This window comes from Rhamphochromis longiceps, linkage group LG9 (assembly GCF_057381845.1).
Source record: "Rhamphochromis longiceps isolate RC_006_pf linkage group LG9, R_longiceps_female_GT1.1, whole genome shotgun sequence".
Lineage (NCBI taxonomy): Eukaryota > Metazoa > Chordata > Actinopteri > Cichliformes > Cichlidae > Rhamphochromis > Rhamphochromis longiceps.
The window spans coordinates 7,893,085-7,907,899 of NC_140565.1; the positions used below are offsets into that span (position 1 = coordinate 7,893,085).

Sequence of the window (14,815 nt, forward strand, 5' to 3'; positions counted from 1 at the left end):
GGCTTTGAATGTAGCATTGCCTTGTTAATGACAGAGGTCACAGGCAAACAGCCAGACTGCTTTGAGTGAAAGGCAACAGAAATGCAAATGATCTGCCCGTACAGTTAGCGTAGAAGAGCATCTCTGAGAACCTCAAACAATGTCGACAGAAGAAGACCCCACTGGATGTCACGCCTGTTACCTAAGAACAGGAAACTGTAGCTACATTTCACACGGGCTTCACCAAATTTGCACAACACACGATTGGAGAATTGCAGAATTTGGTATAAACAATATGAAAGCATGGCTACATTAAAAGAAAAATAGATGGTACTTGTGTGTTATTTACTGCAATACGGTTTGTTTTTTAACTGCATGCAGGGTTAGCAGGGTTTTATGTTCAGCATCCTCTTTGATTTTGTCAAACTGATGTTCTTACTAAATATTAGGCAATCTGAAACCAAAGTGATTGATATGTACAAAATTTCCTATGCAACCCGAGACAGTCAGACAGAGACAGAACAGAGTAAGAGGACCATCTGCTGGACACATGGTTTTATGACTGCACTATGCTGTCAGGAATACGAGGTTAAGTGTGCTCAGGATGTCCTCACCTTGATGCTCATCATATCATGCATACTTTTTGGCATTAAAATTTTTGCTCCTACTTTCACTCTATTTGGAAGTCAGGACATTTATCAATAAATACATTTTCATACTGAAGGTTAACCACACATTTTCCAACAGATTAACACAGACAGCAGCTAAATTGTTTCAAAACAATTCAGAGGGTGTTTTGTATTTTCTTCTTAGCTTTTATATTTATTTCCTTTTAACTTTTTGATTTGAATTCAGTTTAGTTTTTAGTCTGTTTTCTATTTTCTAAAATTTCTATTTTTTGTAGATGTTTAGTTTTAGTTTAGTTTCAGTTTTTGTCTTTATTAATTATTCTTGAATGGAGGGCATAATGTCAGAGGCAAGACACAGACTCACAGGCTTGTAGACGTTCAAAGTCTGCATAAAAACATTCAAAAACGGTAACGGTTTTTCACATTTACTTTTAGTTATCACTTTGGTTTTAGTTAACTGCAGTAACACTGATTCAGTGATGAGATTAGAGTAAGGCACCCCCACAAAACAAAACAAAACAAAACAAAACAAAACAAAACAAAACAAAACAAAACAAAACAAAACAAAACAAAACAAAACAAAACAAAACAAAACACATTGCGCCAAGGATAGACACAAAAGATCCAGCGCTGCGATGGCCGGGAATCGAACCCGGGTCAACTGCTTGGAAGGCAGCTATGCTAACCACTATACCACCATCGCACAGAATGTCCTGAAAATCAAACACCGAAACACCTCTGAGCTCCGAAGTGAATCGCTGTTGTATGAAGAACATAGATTTAAAGTTGATGATCTATATTAACTGATCAAAGTGTGTTTACCGTTCTCTATAGTTCAGTTGATTTAGGGAGGTAACATGCTGGAACAAGTAATGAATTTATTTATTGCAATTACAACAATCCTAAACACCCCACGCCTTTCAGACACAGAACTTACTCTGAGTCTTTTCAGGAAGTCTAGCAGCTTTTTAACGTCAAAAGAAGTCTTTGCGATGCTGCAGAAATGAATCTGATCATAAATGTGGCGCTAAATGTTCCTTTTGCTTAAGAATTCAAACCTTTGTAATGAAATGGTATTTTTCACATGCTGTTCTCGTTTAAATTGCCTTCATAAAACAGGGTTTCAACGGGGTTAGAACACATAGTGGTGAGTTTAAGATGCGCATTTTGTAGTCCGACTTAAGCACATTGTTTAATGAGCCTGGAAACAAAAGCGTCGGGACATCTTTAAGTTTCTTGAAGACGTTTCAACACTCATCCGAGAAACCGTGGACGGGTGTGGGTCATTATCAACAGTGGTTTCGGGTGAAGACCTTGCCTAGCTCTGTCATATGACTGAGGTCAAATGACCAAAGATTTGAATGGGCGTTCAGGCGCCTGGGAAGGGATCTCAAAACTGGATTATTGGTGGCAGACACTTGGTGTGGAAAGCCACCGCCTCTGTTCAAAGATGGTCGTTCACAGTGGACATAGGTGGCTTCTTTCCCTCCTTTTTCAAACCATCTGTCTTCTCTGTCCAAATCGTAGACACTGGCATTCACAAAAGAGCGACCTTTGGTCTTCAGATACAGATGTACAGCTGAGTCTTGTCCTGTTGAGGTGGCTCTTCTATGTGCCTTGCGTTTATGAAGTGGCTGTTTGGTTTCTCCAATGAGACATTGCTCTTTCAACACGGAGGACAACCAGCGTCACGCTGTTAAGGGGATTAGTGTCATGACGTATATTCTCCCCTACCCATCTTTTGTGTCATTTAGGAAAGCTCGGAGTTCGAGCAGCAGTGCGCTGGACTGCAGGCAAAGAAAATGGAGATGCCGGGGATTGAACCCGGGGCCTCATACATGCAAAGCATGCGCTCTACCACTGAGCTACATCCCCTCGACCTGCCGCTTTCGGCAACTCGGCTCAGACGGTGTAATTTGAGAAGATTGCGCGACAATTGAAAATTGATTTCCTGTAATTTCCTTACTAATGGTTGTTAGTTTGGTAGACAGGTAGAGCTGGGTATCATCATCATAACAATCTGAACTTACTGTACAGAAGATGATGTTGCTATAATTCACAATATTGTGAAAGTGAATTTATAATTTATCAAGAAACAATTTCCCCAAGCCAAAGCACAAATGAAAGGAGAAGTAAAACAGGTTGGTCTAAAGTATGATTAAAGACAATTACTAATATATTGGAAAACCAGTAGATGTTTTTCTGTCTAACAGCTCCATTTCTAAACATGCAACTGTTTGATATAATGTGGAGAGTGTTGGTACAGATTTGATACTTAACGGCTGCGCAACCAATATAACTTACAACATAGAAAGTTGTAATACAACCAAATTAGACATAGAGTACTTATCAATAAAATAATAATTTCAATAATTCCATCTACTACTACGTCTGAATGTGTCGGATTGTCGCCTTCAGTTTGGGACTAAAGAGATGTTTTTTTTTAATGTAATCATTTCATGCTTGTTTAAAAGCCAGCTTTCAATATATACAGTTTCTAATAAGCACAATGACCAGATAAAACATGTGGCAGTGTTTTTATTTAACACAGGCTACCGCGAAATGTTTTGATGAACCAACTGTGGGTATGAAATTAAACTCTTTTTTTAGAAGAACAATCTAAATTACTTTATTTTCAACTGTAAAGCCAAACTAGATTTTAAACATTTATTGTTTAAAAATGACAGCATATGTACTTGGTATCTCCAAACTATTTTAATGTGTTGTATGGGGCTTTCTCCACAAGATGGCAATATTGGCTTTGATTCTTGCAGAGGCAATGTGAATCCAACCTGCAGTATTTCTAATGAACAGCATGCACCCTCTTTGTGTGGCTCTGTGCATTTAGACATTACAAAAATCTATAATGCAAGTATTTATATGTTGGTGTAAGATCGTTTTAGAGCTGATGTAGAGCACACATATAAGTGTGTTTGTATAATCTCACCTAGGACTATAGCAGTGGAATCCCGCTGGTCACAATGAGGTCTTTGTGTCGAGTGCAGAAGCAGCAAGTGAAAACTCATGTGATGGAAAGGCAGTACAGTGTGCAAACCCAGTCTTAACTGTACACATTTATGTCTCTGCACAGTGTGGATAACCTGCAGCACACATATTTGAGTGACTGTGTTAGGGTCAACTAAGCTTGTCAGCACTGGTGCGTGCAGCCAACCGAACTTTGGGTGCAAACAAAGCATCGATCTTTAGAGTCTAGAGCTGCTGTGTGTGGATGTGCCACCAACCTGAACTTGCACAAGTTATTTAGGACAATAATTCAGAAATGATATTTTCTTCTTCTTTCATGCGAACAGTCACAGCAAACAAATCCTTCCAAAACTGAATTATTCAAGCATCTGATGGAAATCAAATAACAAAAGAAGCAGTTTTTATTCTTTCAAGTCTGTGTTGCTCCATCATCACATACAAATATGGACTCTTAGCAGAGCCAGGGCTCCTCTGTCAAGCCGACAAAGGTCTGTCTGTGCTACCACGAACAAGCCAGCGGGCACATTTACTGCATGGCCCTGATGGAACGGCATCATTTAGAGCAACTGAAATTTCCGCAGCTGCTTATGTGATGTTTTTCCACAAAGAGACTTTTACTTCACTGAAATGATCACTTGAACTTACAAACAAATTTTGCATGTTGTTGTGTCCTTCAGAGGACAGCAAACCTCTCTGACTTTATTTGCTTTCGCATGAATTGGTTTGCTCTTTTGACTCTGACTATAATAACTCTGATTGATAATTGCCTACCTGCAGAGAGTGTTTGTTGCCAGATGGGGGTAGTATCAAAAACATGTGCTACAACCGGTCTGTGGACTACTCTTGTTGATGCTGTTGTTGGTCCGTCAGAAGTGTGAAGTCATAACATAGAATGAGCTGAAGTGAAACTGAGTGTTAAAAACAATGGAAAAGGTCCACTGTCTGTACTTTTCATGCTGTATTTTTTATCTTTGATTGTTTTCACACTTATCCCATTCCTCGTGAACTCTACTGTCACTCCAATCCTTATTCCAGTAGACTTATCAACCAACTAGTATTCCACGATTGCATTTGTCATCCATGTTCAGTGATGCACATGGGACCATGTTTGCAGTGGGTGAAAACCTCTCCGTACACTGTCCTAACAGAAACCCAAACACAGGCTGTATGATTCATGAGGCTGTAGGCAGGTATCAACGCCTGTGCCATTTCTTGAAGACTGTTTGATTAACTTGTAAATATCACTTGAACATGCTAAAAATGTGCACACGTACCTGCTTTCATCGCACACTCAGAAAGATTTACAAAGTGAGTTATACATCTGCATTTCATGAAAATGAAATCAAATTCCAGAATAGTCTTATAGCCCAAGAGAATACACATGCCAGGTTCCCTCTCTGTGTGATGAGTTGGAATATTAGGACTAAGAGAAGGCAAACAGACACAGTGAACCAAAACAACCTAGATTTCATGGGCTTACCAAAGAACGGCTGCTTGTTTTCAGATGAAGCAATCCTGGTATGGCCTCTACGGCTTTACACCCGGGGGAACAGCAACCCTACAAACAGAACTCCAATGCCCTTTCACTTTGAGAAATGCAGGAAAAAACAGCCAAAACATTCAGATACAGGAAAACAAACTCTGTTTCCAGAGTATTTCTCTGGGTGAGATTCACAGACACAAATAAAGCAAAAACACAAAAGCTCTTTAAAGCCTTCTTTTGTGATTTTAGGTGACTTTCCACTCTGCATGCCACCATGTGGAAAATTGTACTGGTACTATCTCAAGTACAGTATTTTCTCACAGAGCCCATCTGGTGACACCGGTGTGATTGTCACATTGGCAAGCCAGTAGTTTACATTAGTTTAATGTCAGCACTCATTAAAAAAATGAATCCTTTGTGCATCTCAGACCTCACACATGTTAGTTGGCCCGATTACACAGAAACTAGCACAGAATGCGTCGCAGTTATGCCAGGTGGTCCTCAATACATGTTCTTTCTCAATTTTGATTTTGTACCAAAGACTCTTCAAAGAAATCACTCCCAGTTGTTCATGATATTTTATCAAGCCTTACCTAGACACCTTTTCAGAAAGTCCATGTTGGGTACATTTAGCCTAGAGTTCAATTGTCAGATATATTCTCCTCCATTCACTATAAAGAACCAATCTGCTGAAGTGTGAGAGTGACATTTTCAGCTAGACTACAGTAGAGAAATCACAGATGTCTCTCATTAGGTCACTAGTTTGGATCCCTCTGTATCACATTACTGGCCCTAGCTGCTCTGTGATTAAGGTGTTCCTGTTCTGTGTTTGTGTTGTTTAATACTGCACAAGCCAGTAAGCTACCCGTGACTAACAATGGACACTCTAACATAATGCTACTGTAGAAGCCCAGAGACTTAAAGCCTGACATTAGTGCTTATCGCAGGTGTTTAGAGGATCATTTAATGTCTTGGCCCCTTAAAAAAGTTTAACACTAGTGACTTGGAGGGTGGGAAAAAAAGGACGTTTTATTGACGGAGCTTACATGGCTAATATCAGTTTGGTCCATAGAGTATAGATCTGAATTTAAACAAATCTGTACCCATTTTAAAGAGTCATAACCTACTACAGGCAGATGAGAAGAGGCTTGGATGAGCTGTATAAAATAGATAGACGAATAACTAAAAGTAATCTAAAATTATGCATTGTTCTATTTATATATAAATAAAGAGGTAAGTCATGTAAGTCATTTATCTTATGTAAGTCATAAGATAAATGACTTACATCGGCTCCTAGGCTCCAAGTGAATGCCAGTGATAGTAATGCACGTCTAAACAAGCTTCTGTTTGCTAAGTTTTCCATAATGACTTTGAAAACCATTAATTCCTGAATGCAACCTCATGGCAGTAATGCGAGCAGAAACTTCACCATGCCTTCCAGCGGACGTGATTCTGTGCTGTTACTTGGCCAAACATCCTGTCAAACTTCCCTGCACTGAACAATATTGTTTGTTTAGCTTTAATCATCCACTGTCTTGTCTTAGAGAATTAACTTTATGACTTCCTTTGGGTCCCTCTCTGAAATTCAAACCTCACAATTCTCTGACTCCCTCGTAGTTTTCTGTCGTTACAGAGCAAACAAGCCAACTCATTATCTGTTCCTCACTATATAAACTGGAGTGCAATTCATGTCTGTGTAAATACAAGTGAAAAGAAGGATCTGCTTGAAGGAATGGGGAATATAGGTTGGATTTAACAGGTCGTGCAGTAGTTATTTTAGTATCAATTTAACGTTAATCTTTATTGCATAAGACTTTCCACACATCTGCTTTCAAACACCATCCAACAAATGTAAATATAAGCACTAAATCTGAATTAACAATAAGAATGTTTATTCTGTTCCTTGTGGAGAGATTTATCATCTGTAAAACGCAGGCTGGGGATCAGAGAAACATGAAGATGGAGTCTAAACACACAGTATACATTACAGATCATTACACATAGCGCCTGGGGCATTTTTAAAACATGTAATATCAGTGCTCACTGCGGCCCCTAATGCTAAGAAAAGAAGGGAAAAAATCCCAGTTTAAGTTTGCAGTACATATATGTTGCCTCTGAGTAATCTCTGATTGTGCCTTCAAAACTTACACAAAATCCCCTTAGTTCTTCCCAACAGGACTGGAAATGGATGCCCCAGAAATATGGCAGGAACACACGTTGACACTGCAACTGGATTAAGTGATGTGTTTATATTTGGGAAACAAATATCCACATTTTGAATCAGTATATTTCAGTGAAAATGAAACAGCAAACATTTAATCCTTCTTGAAACCGTACCTAAAAGCAAGCAATAGAGTCTAATAAAGTGCATGAAATTTACATGTTGTAGTTTGAATTTTCATGTAATTAACATTTTTTTTAATTATTATTTCTATAAAATAGGTAAGAAAAAATGTACAAAACAGAGTTGGATTGTTAAAGGTACTTTTTATATTTATTCTCTGTAGAAATTGACTAAAAATGTCACCACGGGTGCAGTGCTTTGCAACTAAGTGCGTTAAGATGGCTAATGAGCATTGCTCTTTAACCTTTGATTTCTTTTTAGCTCTACACACATTTAACCATTAGACCTATCCTTTTGTCAGGCCACTATTCTAATCAAATATAGGTTCTGCTCACTAACTGCGCCATCTTGTGGTATAAATTTGTATTACATAAAAGTAAAGCGCAGCACTTGTTTAAAATCAGTTAATATCGCTTCAACGGCATAGATATTTTGGACGTAGCAGTTATTTCTACTCATTCAGTTGACAGCATTAGTTAATTCTGGAGTCTTTAAACAGTCTTTAAACACAACAATGACATTTACATTAAAGCCAAATGAGAGAGTCCAATTCACTTTCCACCGTCCTCAGAACTGTAAACAATAAATCAATTCAATTCACTTTTATTTATACAGCGTCAAATCACAATAACAGTCGCCTCAAGGTGCTTTATATTGTAAGGTACACCCTACAATAATACATACAGAGAAATACCCAACAATCATATGACCCCCTATGAGCAAGCACTTTGGCGACAGTGGGAAGGAAAAACTCCCTTTTAACAGGATGAAACCCCAGCAGAACCAGGCTCAGGGAGGGGCGGGGCCATCTGCCGAAAATCAAGAGAGTGAAACAGAAAGAATGAGAGAGATATTCTTCAGCATCGTCACACTACCATTGTACATATTTTCACTGTTTAATAATGTTTTTAAAAAAACAGATTGGTCTTGTGAAAAAACGCGAGTGCAGTTCTACTTTTATCACACCGTCATAGCCATAAAAGTAGACTCGTATGTTACTGGAAAATTCAATGCCAAGAGTTTGAACGTCCCTACGGAGCGACAGTATCTGGTGTTTTTGCTATTGAAGTGTATGTCATCAGGCTAATATCTAACGAGCCCCTCAAAAAGTATCTGTGGATGTGCAAGAGTGTGGAAGCAGATTCAAAAAGCTCTCTTAAAAATCATTAATAATAGATATAGATATGTCTAGGATTAGCTGGCCAGCAGAAGAGCAGTATGTTTTATTGGATAAAAAAACTCAAACATGTAACCGTAACAGATAGGTAACTCCTGTATTTTTAGCATGTTATAAATTTTAATTGGCTATAAAATAATTGGTTTTCTTAGTTTTTAGTAAGTTTTATTTAAAAGCATGTTTCAATGTAAATAAAGCATATATTAGGCTTTTAAAATTGTATTTGTTGTACGTTGTGCTATTTTTGTATAAGGTACATCTCTGATAAAGTGAATATGGCCAAATGATGTATCTTTTTTTTTTTTTCTTTTTTTTTTTTTTGCCTGTCCCGTTTGGCTCTTTTGCCATCAGAATTATTGTCTAAAGGCAAAGAAAGATGCCCAACGGATTTACTTTACCAAATTGACCATCCCAGCCTTGCCATAATGGTCCATTTGATTCACCTTTTATTGTTTATTTTATTTTCACTTACTGAATATGGGACAGACTTGACTGGGGGAAAGAAGGGGAGAAAGAAAGAGGGAAAGAGAAACAGCTGAGAAGAGGGACGGGGGAGAAGGGCAAAAGACAAAAACCAACAGAATGAGCAGAGAAAGAAAAAAAAGAAGAAAAAAAAGAAAAAAAAAGCATATATCAATCACCTGGGTCACCTGCTGAGAAAGAAAAAAGAAAACAAGCAGAAGAGAACAAGAGTAATAGAATAAACAGCATCACAATGATATATGGGAATATGACAGTAAATACTAAATGTTAAACATTATTGTGCAGCACATAAGATCAACAGAACACAGTGTGCTTTGAGGTAGGAGCCAAAAAGGGTGTAGTTTGTGGGTGTGATCACCCGTTTGTACACCTGTGAGCATGGACGCGCTTGTTTTTTGTTTTTTAAAAGGTTCCTTCATGTAATGATCTGCTAGAGGGTGGGGGGGGGGCACAGCCCCGTCCTCCAGGGCATGAAGCAGGTATGGAGGAGATCAAAACTCCAGACATCCAGAGGCCCCCAGAACACAAGAGACTAAGGAAGACCAACAGAGGGGCAGCCGCGCCACTGTCCCAGAAAGAGCTGAGGAGAGTCCCAGATGAGGGCTCACTCAGCAGCCGCGGAGCAGAAACCAGGGGGAGTTGCAGTGACGCGCCCGTGAGCCAAATGATGTATCACTGACATGTATCAGTACTTCACCACAAGCAGTTGCCTCTACGATGTCCCCGTCTGAGATAAACGTGCACTCAGACCCACAACAACCCTTAACCTCACAGCAAGATGGGGCCTTTTCATTCGATCAGACACCAAGTGTTTCTTTTTTCTTTCTTTCTTTTTTCGTCTTTAAAGTGAAACAGTGAACCAAACACTTATGCGGTCCAAATTGTTCCCTAGGCAAACTGCTGCTGCTGCCAGTCCAGTCCAGCTTGGTCCTCCTCCTCTTCCCACTCCTCAATCCACATGTCTCTGTCCACACTGTTGCCATTCTGTCTTCCCACTGTGAAGGCAGGACAAGGAGCTGATCCTCCACTCCAGAGACCACCAGCCTGACAGCACATACAGGCAAAGCATGACTTCAAGGCTCACTGCTTGTGGGTCATTCTTTTTGGTGTGTTTTGGGACAACTAAAGTCTGTTCTTTCTGGAAATAAAAATCTTAAAATATTTAATTCTAAGTTAAGAGGTTTTGCAATGTGATGGAATGTAGACCTCATTTCTTCTGCTGCATAATAAAAGCTTGTTGATGACTTAAATATGTGAAGCTGCAAAATTAGAAACTCACATCAAAGCAATTTAGCAGCAGTGACGCTCTGTTAGCTGAGCTCAAAGGAGTGAACGGTGCAACAGTATTTATTTAGGTCAGGGGTGTCAAACAGAAGGCCCATGGACCAGAATCGGCCAGACAAAGACTCCAATCTGGCCCACTGGACAGCTCTAGAAAATGTGCAGGAGTGTACGGATTAGGTTAGGATAGGTTTTACAGCTGTATTGATAATTTGCCATTCATACTGCACCAACGCAATCAAGTAATAGATGAACAATTAAATGACAGAAAGTTCCTGTTTATTCAAAATCTGCTTTATAAATTTACACTTGATACACAAACATTTTCTTTGAATTAATGAAAACATATTTTATCATTCCGACAATGAACCAACAGAAACATTTTCTGTAATTTTACACATTTATTATGTACTTTCACTGGACTGGCCAACGTAAGATCAAAGCAGTCTGTTTGTGGCACCGCATGTCAAATGAGTTCGACAGCCCTGATTTAAGTTGTCACCTATGACATAATGCAGTCTGCACAGTGTCGTTTACCAAAATCGCTGAAGTGAACTCATTTGTGTGCAAACATGGTTGAATGAACATTTCATTAAAATCTCCACAACCCAGCAGTGAGTCAGCTACAGCGGCTTGCAAAAGTATTCGGCACCCTTGAACTTTTCCACATTTTGTCACGTTACAGCCACAAACATGAATCAATTTTATTGGAATTCTGCGTGAAAGACCAAAACAAAGTGGTGTACACGTGAGAAGTGGAACGAAAATCATACATGATTCCAAACATTTTTTACAAATAAATAACTGCAAAGTGGGGTGTGCATAATTATTCAGCCCCCTGAGTCAATACTTTGTAGAACCACCTTTTGCTGCAATTACAGCTGCCAGTCTTTTAGGGTCTGTCTCTACCAGCTTTGCACATCTAGAGACTAAAATCTTTGCCCATTCTTCTTTGCAAAACAGCTCCAGCTCAGTCAGATTAGATGGACAGCGTTTGTGAACAGCAGTTTATGTTTGGACTCATGTATGATTTTCGTTCCACTTCTCACGTGTGCACCACTTTGTTTTGGTCTTTCACGTGAAATTCCAATAAAATTGATTCATGTTTGTGGCTGTAATGTGACACAATGTGGGAAAGTTCAAGGGGGCCGAATACTTTTGCAAGCCACTGTATATGACATTCATGGGTCTTTTCTTGCTTTGGGCTTTCTGCGTGCTCTCTGACACACAAGTGTAGCAGTTTCTTTCATTTGCATGTGTGTGTGTGTGTGTGTGATCCTAATTGTCTCCCCTGTTCTGCCTGGCATGTTTGCTTTGCTGACATAGGGCACCGTGGCTGTTAATCTGCACCTTTACTCCACACACAGGCTGTTAGGAATGTGTGTGGGAGAGGACAGCACTGAGCTAACAGGCTCTTCTTCCAACGTCATCTCTGTTTACCTGCTATTGTTCACAGCTCCTGTGAAGCGATGAAGAGAAAGAAGTGATTTATGTGTGTAGTGACAACAACAAGTGTTTGGACTGCTGTGGCGCCAGTGCATTTCTTTATCCTGTGGAACTGGCTGAAGCCCGGAGCCATTAACGCCACAGCAACTTTAATTTGTGGAGACATATTGTGTGATTATTCGCTGACTTGGAAAAAAAAATGGTGATTTTTAAATTATTTGTTAATAACGATTTCTAGCAAGCCAACACAAACAGAGACATGTTTTTTTTTTCCTAAGTTGCCCATTAGATGCCTGCTTCTCCTCGTTTTATCCCCCTTCTCCTCTTCTATGCTGCATCTGATATTGTTGATGATGTTTTTCTTTCTTTCTTCCTGAAAAATGAATAGTGGCTCTGTCACGTCAGGGAGCACGGGGTTCTGGGTTGTCTCCTTCCTGTTGCCTGTCTTATCTCGTGCACAGATCCTGGCTTGGCCTGCTTTGGTGTCAGAGGAGCCCCCCCCCCCCAGGCCTCCCATGGAGATAGACAGAGTAGGGGTTGGCCCTGCATTGCCCTGCCATTTTCATAATCAGTGCCCCAAGAGTTTAAAGCAGCGGCAGGAAGTTTCTAACATCTCCTCCCTCTTAAAATAGACATATATGCTGAGTATGATGCACGTTTTAAATGGAAAGTGGTAAAATGCAAGACAGGGAGGGAGGGATGGATAACGGGTTTGGTATGTGGAGGGCTTTTACTTGAGGCCCCGCCATGAGGTCCTCATTTGTTCCTGGGGCCATTACTGCGACAGACTGTTTACAATCACAGACAGATTAGGTTTACTTAAGGATTTATGTTATTCCTTTAGCTGAAATGTATAAACACGGCTAACGCTTTTCCACCACCCTGCTGTTATAAATTAATACTGCTTGCTGGGGCCGGGGGGCTTACTTTAAGTACACCAAAAATGTGTGATTTACTGAACAACGTGCGGAAAAAAATGTCCTAATTCTTTCCCAAAGAGGTGGAATGAACGGCACGGTGAGCTCTGAACCATGGTGCTAACCGAGCTGGCTTTGGCTTCATCCACTTTCTTTGCACTTAACAGAACTCAACACCCTATTAACAAGTGTACCTGAGTCAAGAGAGCCCTGCTGCCACTGGGTGGTGCAATATGAAAGACAAGTTGCTCAAAGAATTCAATAACAGGAAAACTTTGCATTATACCTGATCAGCTACAATAGAAATATACAAGTTCACACAAAACTCTATGTATAGCTAACATGATATAAAGAAGATTATATAGCTATAAAACATTTGCATATTTCATTTTTTTTAACTCAGCAGATGGTATTTGATAGAAAACCTTAAATATAATAACAGCATACAGGTCTCTAGCATATTCTAATTAAACATAATTAGTCTCTGGGAATATGGCTTTCTCTCTTGAACTCTGTACACATGATGAGTTTCTGGGCTTACTCATTTTCTGTCATCCATCCATTTTCTTCCACTTATCCAGTTCAGGGTCTCGGGGGCTGGAGCGTATCCCTATTTTTCATCACACTGAAGAAAAATGCCAGTCTTCTGTGCAAATCTTGGTCATATTGTGTTTCAAAAAAGACGATTATCTATGTCATTCTCATTGGATGATGACTTGTTCTGACAGTCAGACCCACTTCTCCTCATCATGTTTAGTTTTTTGAAACCAAGCAACAGTGAAGACGCTGATCTCAAGGCTTCAAGACAGGCCCTGAGAAATCAATGGATGACATCATGGTAGCTATCTCAGTTTTTTACACTGTCTATGGTTACAGCATGCAAAGAGCTGAAGTGAAACAGAGAAGTGATAAAACTATAAAAAATGTGCACCTCAGCCACTGTCTGTGCTTTTCATGTGGTTTTATTGATCTAAAATATTTCTTTAGGCATCTACCAATTCTTTGTGAACTTTGCTGTTCAGGCCCACTTTTCAACCAGTCAGCATTTAACGTACACACAGCATCGTCCCCATCTGGCTACGTAGTGTCGGCTCTTTAAAGAACTGCACACAAGTATGTCTGCATAGGTTGCATGTGGATAATCCTTCTCTCTGCCATCCATTGCTCCCAGGGAATGCAGATAACTGTTTGACTGGCCTCTGGCTCTCTACCAAGTTCTGGTGGGATCTTTCTCCTCATGCTAGAAGTTGGAGATAAACACCCTGCGGTCACTTTCACTTTCTGTGTTCACACAGATACAAAGAGCAAGCTAGCCACACCTGTGCACTTGTCTTGTTTGTGCCAAGTGTCACTGTAATCTTTACTCATTCTCCAATTCACAAGAATGAAGCAGTGCTTTCCACCACCCTCTCTCCATCTTCATTTCTTCTTCCCAACCTGTTGGACGAGGGCATACTTACTCCTGTACTGACTTACTAAACATTCTTGCAGTATAAATAGGATCATATGTGCTCACTCACATAATGTTGATAACGTCGGGTAATTCTGGGAAAACTATTATCATTGAATGGAGCTATTTTTATTGACACTCCTTTAAGGGCTGGTTAAAAGCTAGGGAAAGCAGAGACAGCCTTAGAGTGGCCGTTCCCATGCACTGCAACCTCGTGTTAGGAAATGAGTTTGGTGGTGTTGAAGACAGTGAGAAAATGTTTCAGTCTATCGTCAAAAAATATTCTAAATATACCAATATCTTAAACTTAGACCAGCTGAACCAGTTCAATTCAATTCAATTTTATTTATATAGCGCCAAGTCACAACAGCAGTCACCTCAAGGCGCTTTATATTGTACAGTAGATCGTACAATAATAGATACAGAGAAAAACCCAACAATCATATGACCCCCTATGAGGAAGCACTTTGGCGACAGTGGGAAGGAAAAACTCCCTTTTAACAGGAAGAAACCTCCTGCAGAAGCAGGTTCAGGGAGGGGCGGGGCCATCTGCTGCGACCGGTTGGGGTGATGCTCATGGTATTATATCATCTGTATATTATACAGAGACTATGAGTGACTCCCCTTCGAAACTAAACTAA

General features: G+C 39.8%; 2 non-coding genes across 2 annotated transcripts; both read right to left on the reverse strand.

Annotated features, from left to right (window-relative positions):
* Positions 1 to 1,239: 1,239 nt before the first annotated feature.
* Positions 1,240 to 1,311, reverse strand: trnag-ucc (transfer RNA glycine (anticodon UCC)). Its single transcript has one exon. It is a non-coding gene; the product is annotated as a tRNA-Gly (tRNA).
* Positions 1,312 to 2,411: 1,100 nt separating this feature from the next.
* Positions 2,412 to 2,483, reverse strand: trnaa-ugc (transfer RNA alanine (anticodon UGC)). The gene has a single exon. It is a non-coding gene; the product is annotated as a tRNA-Ala (tRNA).
* Positions 2,484 to 14,815: the final 12,332 nt, after the last annotated feature.